Consider the following 18,464-nt stretch of genomic DNA (forward strand, 5'->3'; position numbering starts at 1 on the left):
GCGCGGTGACGCAACCCGGCCGCTGTGCTCGCGAGCGAGCGCGCGCGCGCGCGGAAATCGGTTTCGAGGATTCGTTCTGGTTCAGACGATGACGACTATACGACGACGCTTACTTTCGCGCCGCCCAGAGCGGAATCGCGGCCACGTGCTTGCGCAAACAAAGGTCGCGCCTTTATTTTTTTTCCCGGTGCCTGCTGCTACCGCACTGCCGAGGGAAGAACCACTGGCGCAATAGCGACCTGACGTCGATCCAACCCTGATATTTCCGGCACGCACTCTCTTGCGGCGGCGGCAAACTTCGGAGGGGCTTGAGCGGTGGAGCGTCGGCCGCGTGTGAAGACGGAGCGGGGCGGCGCCCGAGTCGCAAGCCAAGCCGAGCCGTTTGTTGTGGTTCGACGACACGTTTGGCCACCGGGCGTGCGCGCTGTTTTGATGGAACGATTTCTCGTCTTCGCGGCGCATCTCATGTTTAGCGAAAGTGCCGAAGTGGAAAAGAACTTGACGTGTCCCGATTTCCTTGCCGTTTCCGGCGGAGGACCAGGCGTTTCGGCAGTTGTAAAGTAGGCGTCCGAAACTTGATGGTGGGGCGTACCTCGATGACGTGCCAATAAGGCCGGATGTTCGAGTTTCTTGAACTTTGGAGCGTCCATAACAACTCGTCGAGACGCACCTCCTATCCCGGTCGCAGATTGAGGTCAAATTCGTGCAGTGGCCGATGAGATGCAGGCGTGCAGTCGTCCTGTCGCCTGTCGAGAGCGCCTCATGGAGTCAGCCTTCTTGAATTTTTGGTTCTTCTCTTTCCATTTCTTGGGAAGTCCGGAGCTGTTGCGGCGAAAGTGGCCGCTCTCCCGGGGAAAACCCGACGGGAAGCGGGCCGCGCGCATCGGTCACCGCGAATGCGTGCGCATAACAGAAGATTGCCTTATCACGATTTCCGTTCCAGTCATATAATCGTCATTAAACGTGGCACTTTGCCGCTCTGCGACGCGGCGCAGGAACCGGCTGACAGGTCACGGCACTTTGTGAGACGTCACTCCGCCATCCGCGTGTGCATGCATGGAGTTCCAATATTCTTTTGAAATATGGCTGATCGAGGGTGAGCTGCCTCAGGCCTCACTCCGCCATAGCTTCACTGTTGTAAACTTCTTGTGAACTTCGCTACCTGGCTTTAATGGGACACAGACTTGGAGACTATAATCGACCTCCCCGTTACGTTTCCTTAGGCGTTATGGTGACGTCGTTTGACTAATTCTTCTGCAAAGCCGCTTTGGCGACCGAACAAAAATGCCGACGTAGCAATAAGAGGGACGTTGCCACCGTATGTTGCGCTAGTCGTGTTGCTTATGCTTTTACTTAAGCGCAAGGCCACGTAAACGTTTATTCAGGCTATTGTATAGCACCAAAAGCCGTTTTCAGAGAGAGAGAGAGAGAGGTAATAAAGCAAGGTTAAGCAGATGCGAGTTTCCGGTTTACTACCCTGAAATGCGGTGGGGGAAATGGGAGTTGTAAAGAAATAAAGAAAAAAGAGGGTGTGAACGTTTTCTGAGTTTTGTATCAGCTTGTATTGTTGCCGTCACCTTACGAAAATGTTTTTTTTTTCTGAACCGGAGACTGAGCGACGTTGTATGCGTCCAAACCTGAGCCGCGTTAACATGTGCTGCTGATTGTGGGTGATTGAGATGATACCAGGGAAACACACACGCATGCACGATGCACGCGGACACGCATCAAGAAAGAAAATTTAAAGGACAAATCAAGTACCTGCATGCAAATATACTACAGCGTCATCCATGATTCCTGCTTTGCGTAACTAAAGAAGCGGGGCAGTTATAGGACTCAGCTATACAGCAGCAAGCCCAGCGTGTAGCATGATTGACGTCTTCACCCTTCGTTAAAGTCTTTCACTCACCCGATCGTCTCCCAGCCGAGTTATAAATACAACCAGCACCTCCGGCAACGTAAAATTGCATTTCCATTCTCTACAATCACTAGCGATCGAGTCTTTTTGACAGCTGTGCTGTCATTGGGGCGAACGGGGGTCTTGCTCCCAGGACCGAAAGGTTAATCGGAGACGGAGTGGCGTAGTCGTATACATATCGCTGGCTCCCGACACCTGCGTCGCTAAGCGCGCCGACCTCGTCAGAGTGCAACCGGAAGCTTCCGGGAGACGGGAGTGTTTGCGCAGCCTTCATCGGGGTGCGCCGTCGCGGAAGCCGAGGCGACCGGCATTGCTGTCGCTCACGCGGTGTCGGTGGCAGAGTGTGACGCTGACGGCTGGGATCCGCGCCCACCGGGTGCTTGGCGAGCCGGTCGGGCAAGCGCTCGCCCTCTTCCAGCGGCCACTCGTGGTCTAGATACTAGAGCCCACCGCAGTCTAGATACGCGCGCTCCGTCCCGGCTAGTCAGTGACCACTGGTAATTCTATGCGGTCGCGAGAAGGACGAGAATGAGATTGAGAGCGAATCGAGAGGGGAGGCGAAGTAGTAAGGGGGCGTTTGGTGTGAGCACTGCTGGGAAAGTCGGCGCCCGTCCCGTTTGCGTGTCTATTACTTTGCGGTTGTCTGGCTGCTTCTGCGCTGAAGTGTACTGTAATAATTGATCAGATGTCTGAATATCTTTTGGAACAAGCGAACGTGCGTTTGTCTCTCTGAAGAGGCGGTCACGTTATAGCACAAAACGTTGTGTCCTGCGCGTTTCTTGACGCTTTCTTATACCATTTGTTCTTCTAATTGTTAAGACTGCACGAAGCGAAATCTTATTTATTGCAAGGTCTTTGTAACTTCTTACTGAGGTTTACTTCGTCCTCTTTTTTTTTTCGGATATTCTCACTTTTATGGAGCAGACATGCCAAGGAATTTTGGACACTGCCCCCTTCGGCAATCTGTTGAACTTCACCGCATAGCACCAACGTAATTCAAGATGCAGCTTTTCCAAAGCTTGCGTTTCAAGTGAACTTTCAAGTTTCAGCGAACTTAAGCTAGCAGCATTGAGAGGGCACTTCCTTCTGATAACATACGCATTTACGGCACTTAGTCGGCAATTAGCGCTGCGTTGTCGCCGTGTTTTCTTCAGGATCAGAACACTGCTATAAGTCAGCACGACGTGCCGAACAAGTGCCGTGAATGCGTATGTTATTGGCAATCTCTCGATTTTACTAACTGAATCTTGTGAAATATGCAAATCATTTGAAATATGTGTATATTGTTGAAATACTGCCAATTGAGTTACGCTGGCTTATTGCGATGAAGTTCACGGAAAGTGCGATGTCCAAAGTTCCTGTATGGGCATAGCAAGTCACTGTCACTAACAGTGAGGGACCGACTTTCATTGACGAACTGCTTTCTTGGCGTATCGCCTAGCATATGCCGTTATTGCACGTCTTTGTACGCCTGCCCGCAGTACAGTCCACAGAGGGCATGCCTTCGCCACGAACTTGACCAACTGGACGACCAACCGCAATCCGAAACAAGTATTCTACAACATCGAAAGGACCTACCGTCACATAAGAAGGCCGTGCAAGCGCTATTGCGCTTTTTGCGATCTACCGGCCTGTGTGAACGACTTTAACTGGAACGCCTTTTGAGTGTGTGTCTCCACGTGTGCGTGTTTATTTTTTCCTTTTTTTTAGCTTTTTCCTCTCTCTCATCTTTCTAACCCCTATCCCCCATCCCCAGTGTAGGGTAGCAAACCGGAGACTCATATCTGGTTAACCTCCCTGCCTTTCCTCTTCATTCTCTCTCTCTCTCTCTCTCTCGCAGAAACTCCGATTCACCTTCCTTCCGCGGTCGTAATTCTTTCTTAGTCACCACGGTGTAGGAAGTAATGCTCAAATTCGTTGCTACTCTGGCTGCCCTATACAGCTGGAGGCCGGTGCACGTGTGTTCATCGGATGCACCTGCCACGCACTGGCTTGCCAACGCAGCTTTTGTCAATATTTACCTGCTATGGCGAGGCTGCGTGCCGCTTCTGGAGTGGTACGTGCGCCTGTTCGGTCTATAGACCCCACAGGCGCACGTACATGGTCTAGCGGTGCAGAAGCGCCTATAGGCTGTTCTGCACCGTTGGAGGACACCAGACTGCACCTATAGATGTGGCGTCATGGGCGGCCCATGCTGCCATCAAGTTTTCGTTGTGCAAGGAGGTTTTTGTGCGGACTTTTACTGCGCTAAGCAGTTATGAGATGTAGTTTTCGGGTTATTCCCGTGGCACACTTGCTCCTTTTGTAACAGCGCGCTCAAAGCCTCGGAAACGAAAATAAAGTAGGAGAAAAAGTTCTCAAATTTACGCGCTTTCAAAGCGGGTTGCCAAAATGGTTGATCGGCAGCTACTGACGATAGCATCTGATGCTATATAGAATCCCTTCGTTCGTGGTTGAAATTAAGCGTTACATCGAAGTACTGAAGGGCCAACCTAGCAAGCAACACTTCTCCTCGCCTTCTCCCATTTCGCGAAGAAAAAAGAAGATGCTTCATAACCTTATGGCGCTCTACAAAATGATGTCAACTGGTCACGATAAAGGCAGCATAATATGTTACATTTACTTATTTACAATTTACCCTAAAAGTGCTCAAAGCCATATTAAGAAATCCGCGCTTCATCGTATTTTCCAATTACAGCGGAGCTGCTTAGCGCACTCGTTGACTCGGGGGTGTTGAGTCTGTCTTTCTGCGCAAGGTTTACGCTGTAAGACTCTGTGCACTTTGATCTGCTGTGTACGTGGCCCATACAATGAGTAACCCCCATACATTATCACATGGTGTGATCACATACATTATCGCAGCTTGTGCCCGCGTTTCAAGAGGATAGATATTAAGTATTATGGCAGATGTAACGAACTTGTTGGAATCAGCATCAAGCGAAGCAGCTCGAGACCGTTTCGCTTAAATGCCATGCGAGGACAGACGCGATGCGTGTAATTTTATTTAATGTCCAGGCATACGCGCAAGGAAATGTTCACGTACTTCTCTCGTCGCTGGTTTGCGTCCTTTGGCATTGCGGTAACGCGCGTGTAACTGTCGGTCTTCCGCACAGCGTTTTGCAGCATGATATGAGGGCACGACGTGGTGACCGACCCCCACCAGGCGAACCACGCCACCCACGTGACCCACACGACCGCAGATTGCACTGCCTCAAAGATCGGCCCAGTTTTGATAACAGCTTCTCCGGGATCGGCCCACTTTTACGCGATGTGAAGCAGAGCGAGCAGACAGGCCAAACCCCGCGGGGGAAAGGAAAGAAAGCGTCGCTGTAATGAAGGGATTCTGCGCTCGAAGGCGCGTGCTTGTTACAGTGAGGATGTTTAAACAGACACAGTTTGTTCTTTCGCGAACAAGTTAAGGGCCGCGCAAAGAGCGATGGAACGAAGAATATTAGGCGTAACGTTAAGAGACAGGAAGAGAGCCGTGTGGATCGGCGAACCACGCCGCTAGCCGATGTCCTGATTGACATTAAAAGAAAAAAAAATTTCCGGAGCTGGGCAGACTACGTAATGCGCGGGGTGGGTAATCGGTGGACCATTAGAGTTACAGAATGGGTGGCAAGAGAAGGGAAGTGCCGTCGACTACGGCAGAGAACTAGGTGGCGTGTTGAAATTAGCAAATTTGCGAGTAGTAGTTGGAATCGGTTGGCGCAGGACAGGGATACATGGAGATCGCAGAGAGATGCCTTCGTCCTGCAGTGCACATAAAAGATTATGATAACGATTATGATGTTCTTTCGTTGTGTAATTATGCAAAGAATAGAGCGAAGTTCTAGAGCCGGGGGGCAGTACGATGTTCGCCCATATGCTTCCTCTGCGGCTGCTGACTTCGCTACCGTGACCACTGTGACGTGACCTATAGCAGCAGTGGCAGCGTTGTACGGGCATCACGCTACCGTGCCCATGTATATATGATGTCGTAGCCGTCATGCGGTGCTCGCCGAGGACAAAGAGGCCGAAGGCGGCGACCCTTTCCGCACAATCGCTAAACTCTTTCCTGTAAAGAAGTTTGCCTATACAGAAAACATGAACAAATATTGGTAAAATTTTGATATTGGCATAGAGAACGAAGTGTTGTTGAACAAAACGAAAAATTATTTCTTGATCGTGAAGTGGAAGCATAAGATTGAATGAAAGAAACGCTGACAGGCCGGATGGAGGGGCTATAGTGCCCACGCATAGAGGGAAGGGGAGAAATAAAAGTGAAGCGGTGAATATTGGTAGTAATAAGCACTGGAGTTATGCACTGATGACGTGTACGTTCGCGTTGTAAATGCGTCGGAACATAAGAAAGGCGATGCTGTACGTATGGCATCGTCAAGGTCACTCTCGCCACGTGAGAGTCCGCAGCGCTGTCGCTGCGCGCGCTCTCTCCCGGCTTCCATAATCGGCTCTGAAAGGAGGCGCTCATCGTCTGTGGGAGCAGATAGTGCATAAAAATTAAATTTTGAGGCTTTACGTGACAAAACCACTTTCTGATTATGAGGCACGCCGTAGTGGAGGACTCCGGAAATTTTGACCACCTGGTGTTCTTTAACGTGCACCTAAATCTTAAGTACACGGGTGTTTTCGCATTCCGCCCCCATCGAAATGCGGCCGCCGTGGCCGGGATTCGATCCCGCGGCCTCGTGCTTAGCAGCTTAACATGATAGCCACTGAGCCACCATGGCGGGTAGGAGATACTACATGTCTCTTTCCCCAATGGATGTGAAATACGTATACCTGAGTTTGGACCACACCACCATTGTTAAATGCGCTGGCGAACACTGCTTCGCAGAAGTTTAGTATCGAGGTGGAAATTATAAAGCACTGACATTGTGGGGCTTTCGCGTCCCAAGGCGTCTCGCAGGATATGAGACGCCGTAATGGGGGACTCCGAATCGATTTGGACCACTTGGGGTACACGGGCGTTTCCGCATTCCGCCCGCATCGGAATGCTGCCGCCGAGGTCGGGAGTTGAACCCGTGACGTTCAATTGGATTGAAAATTGCCTTTGTTCTTCCCGTACAACAAAATAGGGGAAGGGACCGTAGACCAAAAAGAAGCTGGCTTGAGTGCCTCTAAGGCCGAACATAAGTAAATACGTGGCAGAGAAAGAAAAAGAACCCTGTCAGCAATCATTCATAACATGATACATACACCCAAGATTGCATTCTAATGAGTAGCAATCGAAATAGAAAAACTATATATATATATATATATATATATATATATATATATATATATATATATATATATATATATATAATGGAATTAGAAGGTTTCCATATCCGAAGACACTATCCCAAAATCTAAAATAAAAAGAAAAATATTATGGGGTTTTACGTGCCAAAACCGCGATCTGAATATGAGGCAAACCGTAGTGGGGGGACTCCGGAAATTTGGATCACCAGGGGTTCTTTAACGTGCGCCTGCTCCACCTGCTCTACCGCGCAGCGAAACTTAGGCCGAGTTCCGCGCCGTTGCGTGGGAAATATACCATGTGACTGAAGATGCATACTTATCTGCGGTCAGTTGCGCAAAACCTTCGGTTCTTCAACAAAACTTGACCAAAATGGTAACCAATAACCCAAGAAAATTCTGGCAATTGATAAATCCGCAACAATCACGTGACATCACCCTTACCATGCAACGATAACTGTGACACTGTCCGCGATGCTCTGTGTGTCGACATTTTCAACACGGCATTTTCATCGGTATTCACAAGTGAACCTGAGGAGCTACTTCCTTCATTGCTTTCTACTTTTGAGTCGGAAACCCGCGAAAACGAATATAAGTGCAAATGTAGAAGAAATAACTGGACGCAACTAGGAGTTTGCAAACTACGCAAACTCCTCTGAGTAGGCGATGCCAGCCATCATTTTTCTTGAAAATGACATTTCGTGTATAAACGACAAACTAAAGTTTTCGTTATCATGTGGAATCGACAAAATTAATTCAAAATTTCTCAACAATACCAAGGACATTTCCTCTAAGCTTCTGTGTTTGTTGGTTTCTCAGTCACTCGCCACAGGTATCATCCCAGAATACTGGAAGATGGGGAAGGTCATCCGTGTGTTCAAATCAGATAACAAGAATTCGCTGCTCTACTTCCGACTAATTTCACTATCATTCCTCGTAAACTCATGCAGCACGTCATGTACTCTCAAGTTATGCAGCATCTGTATTCAGTGAATGTTTTCGCTCCATCCCAACGCGGATTTCGAAAAGGCTTGTCGTGCGAGACGCAGCTTGCCATCCTGCTTCACAGTCTCCATTCTAATATCGATAATAATTTACAAACTGATGCCATTTTTTGGACCTTGCCAAGGCATTCGATAAGGTACCGCACAAATTCGTACTCCTAAAGCTTTTCCAACTTGCATCCAGACATTGTCGCGTGGATAAAGTAATTCGTCACGAATCGCTCAAAGTCTATTGTCATCAATAACCACTCCTCCAACGGTTTACCGGTAACATAAAGTGTTCCGCAAGGAAGTGTACTTCGACCCCTCCTATTCCTAATTTACATTAATGATTTGGCGCGAAATTTATCGTGTCATGTTCGCCGGGTCGCCGACGATTGCGTCATTTGTAACCCAGTCACTAACAATACTAATAAAGAATTCCTCCAGGACAACCTGAATCTCACTCAAGCATGGTGTAATCTCTGGTTGATGACCCTTAATCACACTAAATGCAAGCTCATGTCTTTTCATCGCCGTCGTAGCCCTCATTTATTTACATACGTGGCTTCTGATTCCCCTGTCCAACTTCTCCGGTCTTATACTTACCTAGGCATAACTATCAGTAATGATCTGTCATGGCGTGAGCATGTAACAAACCTAATCTTATCTGCGAAAAAAAACTTGGTTTCCTTAAACGCCATCTTCGCGACGCCCCTCTAGGTGTGAAACTACTTTCTTACAAATCATTAATCAGACGAAAACTTGAGTATGCATCCGCCATTTGGAATCCACAACGCGCATATCTCATTGATTCATTAGAAGCCGTGTAAAACAGAGACGCACGCTTCATTCATCGCTCATACTCACACAATATCAGTGCATCATCGCTCAAATTGCAGTCCCAATTAACTGTTCTTTCCCTCCGCCGCCGCATTTCTAGCCTCTGTCTATTTCATAAATTTTATTATTCCCAGCTCAAACAAGAACCTTACATCTGCGCGCCGCCACCACGCACGTCTCAACGTACTGGTCATCCGTTTAAAGTCTCACGACAACGTGCCCGCATGACTATTTTTCCAAACCATTTTTTCTTCAAGCAGCAAGTCATCGGAACAACCTTCCCCGTGAAATTGCAGCCATCACCTGCCCATCAGTATTCCTAGATAAAGTTACATTGCACCTGTCATCATGCGGGAAATATAATTTGCAATGTTAATCGCACCCCTTATGTAATACCCCCAAACGGGGGTCTTTATGGAAATGAATTGAAATGAAATGAAAAAGAAAAAAGCTGGAGTGATGGTGAAGACACGACCACGAGGGCATTACGACGTAGGTGTCATAATGGAGGCATGACAAGGGCACCATAATCACGATTGAATAATGACACCGTGATTACAATACAATGACGAAGAAAGACTGACGTTGATCGAACGACGAAGGCGGTATGACAGTGATGACATGGCGGCAATGGGATGACGTAACTGAAGTGATGACAACGGTAAAACGGCAGGTTGACGACGACTGTGTGACGACGATTGGCGTGATGACGGCATGACCAAAGGTGCAACGACCACGACCGTATCACGACTCTGAACACATACCTAGTGGCGCAAACTGTCGGACAACTTGGACCACTGGGTCGGAGTAGAAGGCACAACGACAACAGCATGACGAGAGTCAGATAGCGAAGCTGAAATGACGACGATTGAAGGACCACGACGGCATCATTTTGGCGGTGTGGCAACGAATTCATGGCGACTGTAGGACGACAAAGCTAGAGTGACGGCGACGCAATGACCATGACGGCATCACGACCCCAAGCCCATACCTAGTGGTCCATGCCACTATCCCAACCCATCACTGGGTTGGGATAGAAGGCGTGACGTCGACTGCGTGACAAGAGTAAGATCACGAAGCTGTGAATGACCACGACAGCGTTACGACCAGAAGCACACACCTAGTGGCTCAAGCAGCTACACAACTTGGGTCAGCGGGTCGGCGCAAGAGGCTAGACTGACTGACGGACGGACGGACGGAAGGACAGACAGACAGACAGACAGACAGACAGACAGACAGACAGACAGACAGACAGACAGACAGACAGACAGACAGACAGACAGACAGACAGACAGACAGACAGACAGACAGACAGACAGACACAGACAGACCGACAGATAGATAGATAGATAGATAGATAGATAGATAGATAGATAGATAGATAGATAGATAGATAGATAGATAGATAGATAGATTCAAGACCGCTGAAGTAGGCAAAGAATGCTATTCGCATTAAAAGTGTTACTTCGGGTTCTCCTAATGTTCGAATGCTTATTTCAACTCCTTCATCCCAAGAACAGCTTACGAGTATAACTACCTTCCTGCCTCCATCGTTGCCATATCCGGGTGCCTCTGTGTAATGCCTTCAGTTGCTGAGAATGTTCACATAAATAAATAAATAAATAAATAAATAAATAAATAAATAAATAAATAAATAAATAAATAAATAAATAAATAAGAATATATGTGTAACAGCAAGGCGTTAGGTCAGGAGAAACTGAGAGAGTTGTTGACCTTTGAAAAAAAAAAGACATCATCAGCTTGACACGAAAAAAAAGAAAGAACGCCCCATATAGGCGATGCAAAGACGGCAGCTAGAACAAAAGCTACACTCCATTGATCCTCACCAGCCTTTCTCACTCGCAAAACTGCTGGGCCCATGGCCATCGAAAGTGGCACAGCGAAAAGCATATCGAACGCACTTGAACATTTTTGCGAAGAGACAGGCGTCCTTAACAAGTACTAGATATCGCACTAAATAGTCCCACGATGTCACTGTAACTTGCTTCTAATATTTGTAATTATTGATGCTTGTATATTACGTGTTATACTTCTTTTGTATTCTGTGCAATCATTATTTTAACCCTGTGTAATTCCTCACCTGTTTATATGCTAATCGCAGTCTACATCACGGTCGCTTGTGTGTTTGTTTGTGACTTTACAAACTCATTGTGGTGCAACTTGCATTTGACTTTTATATCCATATGTTCATGGGTGTATAGGGCTGCATGCTGTGGATTTCTGACCCTATGACGTGGTTTCCTTTCATTTTCTTACATATATTTCTCTTGTATTGTTGTTTCCGCTATGCGAAAAGGAGTAGCCGTCACCATTAGACTTCGCCTCTTTCTTTTATTTTCATTTCAATAAAAAAAAAGTAATCCACTCTTGATCGCCACGCGGCGCATCCACGTAGGATTATCGTCGGCCTCGGCCAAAAGATATGCAAATGTATTCGACTCTCGCTTGCGTGCACAAGAACCCGCTTTACCTTTGAAATAGGGAGAGCACCGTCGTTCGCACGACCCGCGTGCCTTGGAGCGAGCACACGTGGGAAATCGGACACGCCCCATAAGTGGTGGTGGTGGTGCGCCTATCACCGAGAGGACAATGGCGGCGGCGGAGCTAGGCCAGCGCGGGGCGCCCCGGTCTCGCGCGGGAGCCGGTCTGCGGTGACGGCGGGCAATTTGGGCGCGTCAGAGAGTCCCCCCCGACGGTTGCGAAACACCGGACAACGAATGAAACTGAGATACAATCGTGCCCTTAGCATTACACCAGTTGATGTATCGTCGTAATGGCACGGTGTGGGGGACGACGTGCGAGACGCTGCGGCAGACGCGGGACGTCCGGTGGAAACGCGCCAGCAGCGGAGATAAAGCTCACGAAACAAACGCCCGCGGCTTCAACGTAGTGGAGGCGGCGTGCTCGAGGACCAGCGGACCAGGCGGAAAGGTTAACCAAACCCTCATCCTGTGGTCGTAAGCTATGAACCACTGTCTTTTTTTTCACGCTGTGGTTATCCGACCCCCGTGAACTTCGTCATAGTTAAGGGAGCAGGCGGACACCGGTCTGGAGATGGGCCATTGACTGTCGGTGTTTATACAGGAAGAGGAGGGGAGTTAACCTGTCGCGGTGGCTTAGCAGCTATGGTGCTGCACTGCTAAGCACGAGGTCGCGGGATGAAATCCCAGGCGCGGCGGCCGCATTTCGATGGGGGCGAAATGCCAACACACCCGTGGCCCCGTGCATTGGGGGTTCGTTAAAATTAATCCGGAGCCTCCCCCACTACGGCGTGCCTCATAATCAAATCGTGGTTTTGGCACGTAAAACTCTAGAATTCAATTCAATTCAAGAGTGAGATAGACAGGGAGGTGAGGCCGCCATCTTGTGTCAGACCCTACATTAATCCAGGTCACATTGAAAACGAGCAACAGTGGGATTTATGCCGAGTCAGAGTTGGCAACTCCGACTGTCTTCGCTGAAGTTCCCGTCAGCAGCCACTTTTCGCCGTGCAACGCACTTTTCTGATTGGCCGTGTGACCCGACGTGGTTGCTTAGTGGATGTATGGTGTTGAGCAGTTAAGCACGGGGCGCCTCGAGGCACTTTGCAGATGCACGCAAAGTGCCTCGAGCGGCCAGTCGTGCGGCAGTTTTACGTGTATTCGCGGGCTTCTTTCACGCTCGCAAAGACACTTTTATGCAGCACGTATTGAACAACAGAAAGCTGTATCGGGAGTTTTTCATGTCGTTCTACAATTTTCTCATTGACACTTTTCATCCAACTATAATATTTGATAAGACTAATTATGTAATTAGGCGGAATGCAAAAGATAATCGGAGTATCTCCAAGCGGCGGCAAACGACATTACCTTGGTTCTGTCCATGCAGCTACGTGGCATTTGCATATATTTAAATATTGGTGCCTGATAGTTGGACCACACTGCGTATACCGTAATTCACCTAAATATATACCGTCCTTAAATAGTGTGGTATAAGTCATGGCTCGATTACCCGGGGCCTTGAATCTTATTCAATCACCTACAGTCTCTTCTCGGGTTACGAACACAAACGGCTGGTAACAGTATAGCCTAACTTATACCTCCCATCGGCATGTTTGACAGTGTTATGGCGGTCTATTTCTGCCTTTCTTTAAATTTTCTATTGTTTCCTCTTAGCGGACTTCCCCCGGTTTATGCTGTTCCTCTGTCGACGGCAGGAGGAAGCACTTATGTCACGCAAAACCGAAAGCACGTCAGTGCAGCAGGATAGTTAAATGTGGAAGCAACCACCGACGTTTTGTAGGCGCTACCGCTTCAGTCTAAATGTACATTGAAGGAGCTGGAGAAGCCATCCGTCTTCAAGTGATAGCGTTACATACAAGGCTGATAGCGATTCGCGTGCTTTTTCAGCTACTTATGCAGATAACCAGCTGCCTCTGACCTTACCATCTGAGTCGCAGTGCGATTGTCTGCAGAGACTTCATCTAAAATGCCTCGCAACCGCAATCGCGGCGCTGCAGGCAGCAATGGAAGTGGTTCATGAGCGTAGGTTTCCGGCCCGATGCTTCGCCAGCCCTTCTCCGTCGGCTTCGGACTCGTATGAAGTCTCGCGGTTTCATTGCTCTAAAGAGATGTCATGGTCTCGGCTTTCCGAAAGTGTGGCAGCGACTCCATGGCCTTTGAGAACCTGGAGCGGCCATCTGGTCTCTTTACCGAGATTCCCGCGTACCGTTATCGCTAAAGCGAATTTCTTTTTGTTTACTTGTAGTTGTCTCGCCTTAATTTGTTTCTTTATTCCTGGTTTGCTTTAATTTTGCTTTTGCTCGTTCTTTTCTCCTTCTAGTATTATTTCCAACAAGCTATAAGCAGCAAGCTGTGCATATTGCAAAGATGTTATCTCGAGTTTTCATCAAACTCCTTTTCTCTCTTAGTGTTCGAGCATTTGAAGGCATAGGCGGAAAGCTTTCATTCTTCCAGGGTGGGGGGCACTCCCCCACCCCCCTCCCCTCCCCCGGAAAACTTCGGATGAGGCTCGGGCCCCGGAGACCTCACCCCCTTCCCCGCTGTCGACGCCATTGTTTGAAGGTTGACCGACGATACCGTCAGCTGTGTTCAAAGTGGCTGGTTGGTTCATCTTTGTAGTAAAAAACAGAAACAGCGCGTCACAGGGCAAACGAGTAAACAGCACAGGCACAGGTTCTTGCCGACGGTTTTGTCGACAAAGGAAACGGAGTTACTGCAACGGCATTTTTTAGTAGGTTTGACGCTCAATGTGTTGTGTGCTACCCGACTTGACACTCTTACTAGCTCGTTGTCGAGCTTCCTGGCAGCAAGCCCGCACCTTACACGCGGTCGTGACAGCAAGGGTTTGCAAGATAAAAAAAGTCGCTCAGCCACATTTTCACTTTGGTCTTTCGCTAGCATAGTCACCTGCCATGTACCTCTCTCTTTCCCTCTAACCCTGGGAAGGGTAGCGGGCCAGAGACGCGCTTTCCAGGCCAATCTCTTCATTAAAGTCTCCTCCATCACCTTCGCTGGCTTCCCTCGCATGTGGGCGTAGTGGGTAATGAGAGTCTAGCTTGCAGTGTCTTAGAGGCCAGACAAAGCTCCTCGAAACCTTCAAACATCCCTATGAAATCGCCAGTAGTCATCCTCCATCCTTGTATAGTCGATATCACAACTGCAGTTCTATACGTGTACGAGGCACGGCTGCATTCGTTAAGGGAGGCCTCGCCTCCGCAGAGTGAGCTTCTTCAGCTTCATGTTCTTGCACGTGTTTACAGCGCCTTCCGTTCCTCTCCATTTATCATTTTCATTCCTGCTTCCTTCATTCAGGAGGCTTATCAAGTTACCTGTGAACGGCCCAAAGGTACCGCACTTAAGAGAAGTTGGGAACTGCTGGTCTGAACGCATTTAACTGTGCTGAAGCCAGGCTTTATATCACACAGCAGCTCTTAATGACCAGCTTCGTGGGAGTGACACATTATAAAGAACTATGTTGTACCGTTAACTGCAAGAAACATTTTTTTCCTAAAATTGATTTCAATATTTGAAGTTTAATATTTGAAGTTCAATATTTGAAGTTTACCAGTCCCCACGTGGGAGCGGCCCGCAGCTCTGATCTAGGGCAAAGCTTCTCAGGACCTTGTCATTAAAGTTCTTTGTCTGTCTGTCTGTCCTGCTCTCACCCCCGAAAAAGTTTGGCTGTGGGACATCGTCCCTGCACTGGCTTCTGTCCGCTCGGGCCGTCTGCGACTGTAACCTGGCTGGTTCGACGGGATAATCGGGACGACGTCGCCGAGCCGTGATTGATGCCGTGCTGACCCCCGCCGCGTACTTAAGGAGGCAAATCACGAGACGGCACTCCAGCAACGCGATGCAGCAGCTAGCAGCAGCACTCAGCGGTCGGGTTCAGCGGGCAGCCCCCTCGTCGTCCCGCTTTCTCCTTCTTTGCCTCGCCCATTTCTTTCGCTCTTCCCCTTCTCACCCGCGAGCTCGACGTGTCCCCCACCTCCTCTCTTCATCCTCCCTCCGTGTTCTGGCGGCTCGAAGTAATCAGAAACGGCCCAGCGCTACACAAGCTGCCAAAGGTGATAACACTGCGGGTGAGCGCGTAAAAACGACCAAGAAGTAGCGCGCACTTGTGAGTTAGGTGCTCGTAATCTATGCCACGTAACGCGGATCGGGTTGCTTGAATGTGTGCGGGTCATTTTATGGTAGTACAAATGTGACTAACTACAGCTGACTGCTGTGCGAGCGTTCGAAAAGGTTGGAAGAAGGGGTGGAAGAATGAGTGTTGAGGACGCAATAACATGGATTAATACAGCTTCAGAGAAATTTCACGCGGCGACCACTTCGTGGAGCGCTCAGCTGGCGTAAAGATTTAAAATGTAGGACTGCAACACGTGGTAACGTAGAAAGCTTTGTGGCAAGGGGAGGAAAGGTTGTCCTTAAGCACACTATAAGATGGCGTCGAGTACATTGTTCCAGGCAAAGTGTTGAGTCAGTGTGAACTTGAACCATTCGAGAAAAACAATGTATTATATTGGCGGCGAGGAGTTACGGAGTCGACATCTATCGGAAGCGCCTCGCTGGCGTAGTATGAGGGATCACGTGGCGCGCTCCTCATAGGTTTTGCTGTCAGCGCTCACTAAAAACACCACACGCGAGCTCTCCCGGACATTTCTGTAAGTACTTTCGAAACGAGAGAAGTTTTTACTGTCTAAATAATAATCTTGGGCAAACTGAAAGCGCACACTCGTTTACAGACGCTATCTATTTACCGAATACGTACAGTGAACGCCATTGCACGCGGTCGCCGCGATAGAGTCTCCCGAACCGGCTTCTTGCGTGAAAGGTAGGTAGACGCTGAGAGCAAACTATGTGAAATATGTTATTATAGTGTTTGTATAACTAAATGGAGCGTAATAGAACGAAGCCTCAATGCAGCGATCGCGCAGATTCGCAGCGACCGACTGCGCGTCTGCATGCTTGTCCGCGTACTGTTTCGATTTCTCTGCGCGCGCGTTTTCGCACCGTGCCATGAGCTTTAGGCCGCAGAATATGAGCATTTGACAGTATACAAGCAACCATTGTTGCGTGGGCGCTATCAGAGCTGTTCAAAAATAATTTCATTGTAGAGACTTCGACGCCTACGGGGACTGTGATGTGCCGTCGCGACGATTCAATCTTTTTTTTCTTCTAAATTCTTTGACCTTTCAATATTATTTCTCGAGTTGCGTCGCACTGTGTTCGTGGGTGTTCTCAGCGTGCAATTTCCCGCTGCTCCTTTTTTGCAATCCAGTTCATTAATTCATAACACAAACATGACCATATGCCATGCTTTTTTTAAATGTGCTTCTTACCGCTGCCTTTCCACTCCACTGAACTTGCCAGTATCTATAGCATCGACAAGTTCATAGACCAAACCATCATGACATTAGTCGGGCGAGCGTCTAGTGCGCGTTTTCAGAACATCGCAGACGTGGCGCCGTAGCAGAAATCTTCCTCGCGTCTGTGCTTGCTGCATACCCGAGTTGTAGCCGATGACTGTTTGCCGGTTTTATGTTTCGCGAGCCAAGCTTCACGCAGCTTCTTGTCCTGCGGCTACGTGTGACTAAGGCTGACACCGGCCTCCGTTACGTGCGTCCGGCCCTGCGGCACCGAGCAGTAGCCTACCATGTAGCGCGCCTTCAAAGGCAGCTGCTGCCTATTGCAGTGCTTTCAAGTGTTGTAAAGGAGACACTCGAAGCGGGAAAATTTCGCCGCTAAATGGGGACCGCAGCGTACCAGGGAATTTAAACTCGTTTTCAGCTCGCTTCGGCGCTCCCGAAGCAGCCGACGCGGCCGCTATGTCCACGTGATCCCTCCTAGCACGTCACGCCGACGGTGGCGCCAGCTTTTCCAGTGGTGGAGCTCGAGGCCAATATGCTCACAGTTTTATAGTAATATAGGCATGCTGAAAGGTTGAGTAAATGAGGCTTTGCTCTTGAAAGTTCCTTGGGCAATGCTGTGCTGCTTGAGGCTTGACGTTGGTCTGTCAGGATGGAATAGTACAAGCCCGAGTATTGTATTAGAGGGTTGTTGGTAGAGCACTGCATGGGCTCGGGTAAGCAATTATTGACAGCAGCCCAGGCAGTAACTGTCGGACCAGGATTAGGCCTGGACATGCTATTTACAACTCCACAAAGCTGAAGACTATAAATCCTGCAGCCCTATGCAAATTTTAGGTGTGTGGTGTTTGGTTTATGGAAAAGTCGAGGCAGGAAGGCCACGACAAAGCACCTGTATGCTGCACAGGTTAGTGTACATTAGCGTTGCTCTTCGGCCACATAGAAAACAATACCAGTGATAAACTGTGCATACTGTGTGCCCCACCTTTCAAGGCTATCAGCATTCTTTGCCTACTTCTGGCACTTTTTATGTGTCTAGAACAAGTGGCACATAACCTTGCTTGTTCTACGACAAAGCTTGAACACAGCAGCGCTAGTGCCTTTATATTTGAGTGGCACTGTGGAAAGAAGTTGGGTGCACATGACTGCATACTCGGAAGAACCAGAATGTATGTGCTTTTTGTGGTGAGCAATGGTGGGAACTGTTGTGAAGCCACATGTGGCCCACTAAACCGAGTCTTCGGCTTCCCAAACCATGTTATGCTGCGTACGTCAGTAAGAGCATTCAGAGCCACATGCTTTTTGCACCGAAAGTCTATTAGGCTAGCCAATTCGTCCGTCCATTGCATGCATGCAGGAAATTCCTCCGGCGCAACCCCATGCACATGCACGAAAAAAAAAAAAAAAAGAAGTGCGCAATTGGCTGGGCCAGTAGTGACATCGTTGCTCTTCGTCGCAGCCAAGTGCGCGCGCAGCAGTTTCTGGCACTAAAGTAGGTAGGCCACACGTCATACATACTCCTGAGGAGCAGGCAGTTTTCGATCAGCAAAACCGCGAGCAGAACCAGGAACGAACTCGTCTACGCCGT

At 48.7% G+C, this 18,464-nt stretch overlaps 1 protein-coding gene across 1 annotated transcript in view; it reads left to right on the forward strand.

Annotated features, from left to right (window-relative positions):
* The window catches only part of LOC126521977 (rho GTPase-activating protein 18-like), a 216,274-nt gene that overhangs the window by 88,613 nt on the left and 109,197 nt on the right, over nucleotides 1-18,464 (forward strand). The gene's annotated exons all lie outside the window — the stretch shown is intronic.

This window comes from Dermacentor andersoni, chromosome 6, assembly GCF_023375885.2.
Source record: "Dermacentor andersoni chromosome 6, qqDerAnde1_hic_scaffold, whole genome shotgun sequence".
Classification (NCBI taxonomy): Eukaryota; Metazoa; Arthropoda; class Arachnida; order Ixodida; family Ixodidae; genus Dermacentor; species Dermacentor andersoni.